This window comes from Procambarus clarkii, unplaced genomic scaffold (assembly GCF_040958095.1).
Source record: "Procambarus clarkii isolate CNS0578487 unplaced genomic scaffold, FALCON_Pclarkii_2.0 HiC_scaffold_99, whole genome shotgun sequence".
Lineage (NCBI taxonomy): Eukaryota > Metazoa > Arthropoda > Malacostraca > Decapoda > Cambaridae > Procambarus > Procambarus clarkii.
The window spans coordinates 3,143,741-3,151,978 of record NW_027189132.1 but is presented as its reverse complement, the minus strand read 5'-3'; positions in this window follow the sequence as shown (position 1 = coordinate 3,151,978).

Here is an 8,238-nt window from a genome sequence, read left to right as displayed (position 1 = left end):
ATCATCTTGACTGGAGAACCATATGTCCAAGACACCTTTACATTGAGACAGGATTGTACTGATATAGGAAGACTGTTAGATGCACTTCTCATTATCTACTTAACAGCTGTGTTGATCATTACTTTGTTATGATATTGTAGTTAGTTTACTAACACCATAACCCTTTTTTCCTGATAAATTTTATTATTGAAATTATGCAATATAATGTTTATTAGGTACATCTAGCAGTTTTAGATCTACCCCCAAAAACTGTGGAAGTGGAATAATCTAACTAATTATATTCAATTGATACAGTCCCCTTATGTCAAATATTTATCTAGATTTATTAATTAATTTATGATTATAGTAAACAATATGTTGGAAGATTTTCCCCACATATAGGTCAATATTCAATCAATATCGGCCACGTTTTACAAAATTTATATATTTTCTTTCCAATATATTAATCTCAAGTTTGCCCCGAACATCCATTAATTGTCAAACTATCTCCTCGGCAAAGTGCCACAAGAATAACAGGTAACTAGGATCAATTATAACAAATGATCAAGACAAATTGACCAAAATGATCGAGCTACATCCACTTATAATAGCCAATAGCATTAGTGTTAACTTTGTCAGTGGATTAATTAAAGAGATGGTTGGGGGTCTTCTGCTGAACCCACAATTTAGAGATAATATGAACATTACTGGAACACTAACCTTCGCGGTCAACAGTGTTAATCTCAGCACTGTGGTCCATCAGCAGACTTATCATGTGAAGAGGACTGGCGCTCCATCTGGCCGCAGTGTGAAGGAATGGCAATTCCTCTTTGTCCGGCCAGTCTTAACCGAGGATGAAATAGAAAAAAAGTCATAATTTTACAAACTTTTAAATAAATTTATTTTAAAAATTTTCTTATTACAAATATTGTAATAAAATTGTGAAATAAGGATAATTTCTTAAGTATTATATATACTGCATTTAGAGATCAGACATCTTAAGAATGTACATTCATGAGCGATGTATACCGTCATGTATTCTGTTGAACAAAAAGAATTTGCCAACCATTCAAGCCTTAACACACACACACACACACACGTGTGTGTCCTACTGTCAATCAGTAGTGCATACACACGCACACGTGTGTATACACTACTCCTCAGAGTAGTTAATAAATGGAATGCACTAGGAAGTGATGTGGTGGAGGCTGACTCCATACACAGTTTCAAATGTAGATATGATAGAGCCCAGTAGGCTCAGGAATCTGTACACCAGTTGATTGACAGTTGAGAGGCGGGACCAAAGAGCCAAAGCTCAACCCCCGCAAGCACAATTAGGTGAGTAAAATTAGGTGAGTACAATTAGGTGAGTACACGTCGATGTTTGCGGATGACGCAAAGTTGATGAAAAGAGTTGTGACAGATGAGGATTGCAGGATCCTCCAAGAGGACCTGAACAGGTTGCAGAGATGGTCAGAGAAATGGCTACTGGAATTCAACACGAGCAAATGTAAAGTTATGGAAATGGGACTAGGAGATAGGAGACCAAAGGGACAGTACACAATGAAGGGGAACACCCTACCTGTGACGGCGCGTGAAAGAGACCTGGGGGTGGACCTAATACCTAATCTATCTCCTGAGGCACATATAAATAGGATAACGACAGCAGCGTACTCTACACTGGCAAAGGTTAGAACATCATTCAGAAACCTAAGTAAGGAGGCATTTAGGGTGCTTTAAACTGCCTACGTGAGGCCAGTCTTAGAGTATGCCGCCTCATCATGGAGTCCCCATCTGAAGAAGCATATAATGAAACTGGAAAAGGTTCAGAGGTTTGCAACGAGACTCGTCCCAGAGCTACGAGGGATGGGGTATGAGGAGCGCCTGAGGGAACTGTGCCTTACGACACTAGAAAGAAGAGGGGGGACATGATAGGAACGTATAAAATTCTCAGAGGGATTAACAGAGTGGACATAGACGAAATGTTCACACGGAATAGTAACAGAACGAGGGGACATGGATGGAAGTTTGAAACTCAGATGAGTCACAGAGATGTTAGGAAGTTTTCTTTTAGCGTGAGAGTATTGGGAAAATGGAATGCGCTTCAGGAACAGGTTGTGGAAGTAAATACTATTCATAATTTTAAAACCAGGTATGATAGGGAAATGGGACAGGAGTCAGTGCTGTAAACAACCGATGCTCGAAAGGCGGGATCCAAGAGTCAATGCTCGATCCTGCAGACACAACTAGGTGAGTACAACTAGGTGGGTACACACACACACACACACACACACACACACAGTGTATTGAACTTTGAGTACCTGGTAGAGCTAGGACTTATCTCCCCCCAAAAAGAACTAGAAATCAAAAGGCTGGCATACCGAAAGGGGAATTATGAACAGATGAGAAGTTTCCTAAGTGAAATACCTTGGGACACAAACCTCAGAGACAAGTCTGTACAGGGTATGATGGACTATGTTACCCAAAAGTGTCAGGAGGCAGTAAACAGGTTCATCCCGGCCCAAAGGGAAAAATCCGAGAAGCAACAGAAGAATCCATGGTATAATAGGGCATGTATGGAAGCAACGGTACTGAACAAAAGGGCGTGGAGGAACTTCCGGAATAACAGAACACCAGAAAGCAGAGAGAGATACCAGAGAACCAGGAATGAGTACGTCAGGGTGAGAAGAGAAGCAGAGAAAAATTTTGAAAATGATATAGCAAACAAAGCCAAGACCGAACCAAAGCTACTCCACAGTCACATCAGAAGGAAAACAACAGTGAAAGAACAGGTATTGAAACTTAGAACAGGCGAGGACAGGTATACAGAGAATGACAGAGAGGTGTGTGAGGAACTCAACAAGAGGTTCCAGGAGGTCTTCACAATAGAACAGGGTGAGGTCACTGTGCTAGGAGAAAGGGAGGTAAACCAGGCGGCCTTGGAGGAGTTCGAAATTACGAGAGAGGAGGTCAAGAGACACCTGCTGGATCTGGATGTTAGAAAGGCTGTTGGTCCAGATGGGATCTCACCATGGGTACTGAAAGAGTGTGCAGAGGCACTTTGCCTGCCACTCTCCATAGTGTATAGTAAGTCACTAGAGACGGGAGACCTACCAGAAATATGGAAGACGGCGAATGTGGTCCCAATATACAAAAAGGGCGACAGACAAGAGGCACTGAACTACAGGCCAGTGTCCTTGACTTGTATACCATGCAAGGTGATGGAGAAGATCGTGAGAAAAAACCTGGTAACACATCTGGAGAGAAGGGACTTCGTGACAAATCGCCAACATGGATTCAGGGAGGGTAAATCTTGCCTTACAGGCTTGATAGAATTCTACGATCAGGTGACACAGATTAAGCAAGAAAGAGAGGGCTGGGCGGACTGCATTTTCTTGGATTGTCGGAAAGCCTTTGACACAGTACCGCATAAGAGGCTGGTACATAAGCTGGAGAGACAGGCAGGTGTAGCTGGTAAGGTGCTCCAGTGGATAAGGGAGTATCTAAGCAATAGGAAGCAGAGAGTTACGGTTAGGGGTGAGACCTCCGATTGGCGTGAAGTCACCAGTGGAGTCCCACAGGGCTCTGTACTCGGTCCTATCTTGTTTCTGATATATGTAAATGATCTCCCGGAGGGTATCGATTCATTTCTCTCAATGTTTGCGGACGATGCTAAAATTATGAGAAGGATTAAAACAGAAGAGGACTGTTTGGGGCTTCAAGAAGACTTAGACAAGCTGAAGGAATGGTTGAACAAATGGTTGTTAGAGTTTAACCCAACCAAATGTAATGTAATGAAGATAGGTGTATGGAGCAGGAGGCCAGATACAGGGTATCATCTGGGAGAGAAAATTCTTCAGGAGTCAGAGAAGGAAAAAGACTTGGGGGTTGATATCACGCCAGACCTGTCTCTTGCAGCACATATCAAGCGGATAACATCAGCGGCATATGCCAGGCTGGCCAACATACGAACGGCATTCAGAAACTTGTGTAAAGAATCATTCAGAACTTTGTATACCACATATGTCAGGCCAATCCTGGAGTATGCAGCCCCAGCATGGAGTCCATATCTAGTCAAGGATAAGACTAAACTGGAAAAGGTTCAAAGGTTTGCCACCAGACTAGTACCCGAGCTAAGAGGTATGAGCTACGAGGAGAGACTACGGGAATTAAACCTCACTTCGCTGGAAGACAGAAGAGTTAGGGGGGACATGATCACCACATTCAAGATTCTGAAGGGGATTGATAGGGTAGATAAAGACAGTCTATTTAACACAAGGGGAACACGCACAAGGGGACACAGGTGGAAACTGAGTGCCCAAATGAGCCACAGAGATATTAGAAAGAACTTTTTTAGTGTCAGAGTGGTTGACAAATGGAATGCATTAGGAAGTGATGTGGTGGAGGCTGCCTCCATACACAGTTTCAAGTGTAGATATGATAGAGCCCAATAGGCTCAGGAATCTGTACACCTGTTGATTGACGGTTGAGAGGCGGGACCAAAGAGCCAGAGCTCAACCCCCGCAAACACAACTAGGTGAGTACAACTAGGTGAGTACACACACACACACACACACACACACACACACACAGACACACAGACACACACACACACACACACACACACACACACACACACACACACACACACACACACACACACACACACACACACACACACACACACACACACACACACACATAACTCATGAGGCATGAGTTATGAGGAAAGGCTGCGGGAAATGCACCTTACGACACTGGAAGACAGAAGAGTAAGGGGGGACATGATCACAACCTACAAAATCCTCAGGGGAATCGACCGGGTAAACAAGGATGAACTATTCAACACTGGTGGGACGCGAACAAGGGGACACAGGTGGAAGCTGAGTACCCAAATGAGCCACAGAGACGTTAGAAAGAACTTTTTCAGTGTCAGAGTAGTTAGTAAATGGAATGCATTAGGAAGTGATGTGGTGGAGGCTGACTCCATACACAGTTTCAAATGTAGATATGATAGAGCCCAATAGGCTCAGGAATCTGTACACACAGTACACACACACACACACACACACACACACACACACACACACACACACACACCTTGCGAGGGGGGCACATGGACTCACCGTGGAGGACTGGGGGACCCCCCTACCTCTTCCTCCATTTCCCTCTTCCCCCCTTCTGCCCCAATGCCCACACCTGCCCCTGAGTTCCCTCTGACTAATACAACCTCCCTCCCATTCTCATTATCCATGTTCCATCTGCCCCTCTTCCCCCTACCCTCTCTATCCTTCTCCCCCGCAACCTCTCAACCTCTAACTGACTCCTAACCTTACGCTACCTCCCAACCCCTCTATGCCTATCTGACCCTCCCTAATCTTCAGACCCAGTATGCCCTTCCTACTTCAGACCTACCTACCAAGGCCCTATCCCATACCTTCCTACCTACCTTCCTAGATGCCCAGTTCCAATTCGCCCCCAAGCACCCCTCTCGACACCTTTCATCCCCCGGACCCCCCCAGACACCCCCAGGATCACCCCAAACACCGCCCGGATCCCCCAGACACCCCCCGGATCACCCCAGCCCCCATTCACTCCCCCCCAGACATCCCCAGATTCCCTCTGACCCCCAGAATAAGGGCGAACTCTGGTACAAGAGTTTCTATGAAGAATCTCAAGGTTTGGTACACCAATGCTGATGGGGTTTTCTTGAGATGATTTCGGGGCTTTAGTGTCCCTGCGGTCCGGTCCTCGACCAGGCCTCCACCCCCAGGAAGCAGCCCGTGACAGTTGACTAACACCCAGGTACCTATTTTACTGCTAGGTAACAGGGGCATAGGGTGAAAGAAACTCTGCCCATTGTTTCTCGCCGGCGCCTGGGATAGAACCCAGGACCACAGGATCACAAGTCCAGTGTGCTGTTCGCTCGGCCGACCGGGTATCTAATAAAGCAGAAGAGATAAAAGAAAGAGTGAGTGAGTCAGATCGTGACATAGTTGCAATTGTGGAAACTAAAATAAATGACATGATCTCAGAAGCAATCCTTCCAGAGGGGTACCAGGTGATAAGAAAGGAGAGGACACAGAGACAGGGAGGGGGAGTGGCACTGCAGAAATGGATGTTTGAAGACCTGAGAAATCGGGGTACCAATGAGAACACAAGCTCCATACATGGAACTCTGACTGCAGATGGGAGGAAGATTGTGATCGTGGTAATCTATAATCCCCTTACAAACAGTAAAAGACCCAGGCAGGAGTATGATGACAACAAGAAGGCATGTATAGATGAACTGCAGAAGGAAGCAACACTAGCCCACAGAATGAGAGCGAAGCTGCTGATCATGGGGGACCTAAATCATGGAGAGATAAATTGGGAATCAAGAAATCCCCATGGAGGGGACGAAATGTGGGGAGCAAAGTTAGTAGATGCTATAGACAGGAATTTCCTAACACAACATGTGAAGGAAGACACAAAGGAAAGAGGAGGAAATGCACTGAGCCTAATTAGACCTGATTTTCACCCAGAACGTAGAAGACATCGAGAATTTGGAACATGAAATACCTCTAGGGGCCAGCGACCATTGTGTTCTAGTCTTTGACTACATGATGGAATTCAAACTTGTGACCATGGGACAAGAGGTCTGGGAAAGGAGAGTTGACTACAGGAAAGGGGACTATAGGAGGATAAGGGACTATCTGGGTGAAGTACAGTGGGAGGAAGAAATTAGAGGAAAAACAGTCCAAGATATGATGGACCTAGTCATACAGAAATGCCAGGAGGCCGAAGAGAGATTTATCCCAACAGTAAAGGGAAAAATATAAGAGGGAATATAATAACCCATAATTTAATAGACAGTGTCAGGAAGCAAAAATGGCCAGCAGGCGGGAGTGGAGGAAGTACAGAAGACAAAGGACAGAGGACAACAGGATCAGATGCAACAGAGCTCTGAACGATTACATTGTCATAAGACGAATATCGGAAAGGGACTATGAGAACGACATCGCGATCAAAGCGAAAAAGCAACCTAAGTTGCTTTGTTATAAGAAGAAAAATGTCGGTAAACGACCAAGTGACAAGACCAAGGAAGACAGAGGGGGAATATACTGAAAGTGACAAGGAAATCTGTGAGGCACTGAATGCCAGTTTCCATGGAGTGTTCACAACCGAGCCTGAGCAGCTCTCATTGTTAGAAGGGATTATCCTAGATGAAAGACTATCAGATATAGAGGTGACAGCAGAGGAGGTAATGAAACAGTTGACAACACAGGATGCAACTAAAGCAGTTGGCCCAGACAAATTATCACCGTGGATACTAAAAAAAGCAGCGCAGGCCCTCAGCGTGCCTCTGGCAATGATCTTTAATGAGTCACTTATGTCGGGAGAATTGCCCAGTTGCTGGAAGAAGGCAAATGTCGTGCCGATTTTCAAAAAAGGTGATAGGGAGGAGGCACTTAACTATAGACCTGTATCACTGACAAGCATCCCCTGTAAAATACTGGTAAGAATAATTAGGCTACGACTGGTTGCACACCTGGAGAACGTTAGGTTTGTGAACAAACATCAACATGGGTTCTGGAAAGGGAAATCGTGCCTAACAAACCTTTTGGAATTCTAGGATAAAATAACGAGGATAAGATAGAACAGAGATGGTTGGGCAGACTACATATTTCTGGACTGCCAAAGAGCCTTTGATACAGTACCGCACATGAGACTGCTGTTCAAACTTGAGAGGCAGGCGGGGGTGGGAGGAGAGGTCCTAGCATGGATAAGGAACTACCTAACAGGAAGGAGCCAAAGAGTTATGGTAAGGGACGAGAAGCCGGACTGGCGAACAGTAACGAGTGGAGTACCACAAGGATCGGTGCTGGGACCAATTCTATTTCTAGTGTATGTTAACGACATGTTTACAGGAGTAGAGTCCTACATGTCGATGTTTGCGGATGATGCAAAGTTGATGAGAAGAATTGTGACAGATGAGGATTGCAGGATCCTCCAAGAGGACCTGAACAGGTTGAAGAGATGGTCAGAGAAATGGCTACTGGAGTTCAACACGAGCAAATGTAAAGTTATGGAAATGGGACTAGGAGATAGGAGACCAAAGGGACAGTACACAATGAAGGGGAACAGCCTACCTGTGACGACGCGCGAAAGAGACCTGGCCGTGGACGTAACACCTAATCTATCTCCTGAAGCACATATAAACATGATAATGACAGCAGCGTACTCTACACTGGCAGAAGTTAGAACATCATTCAGAAA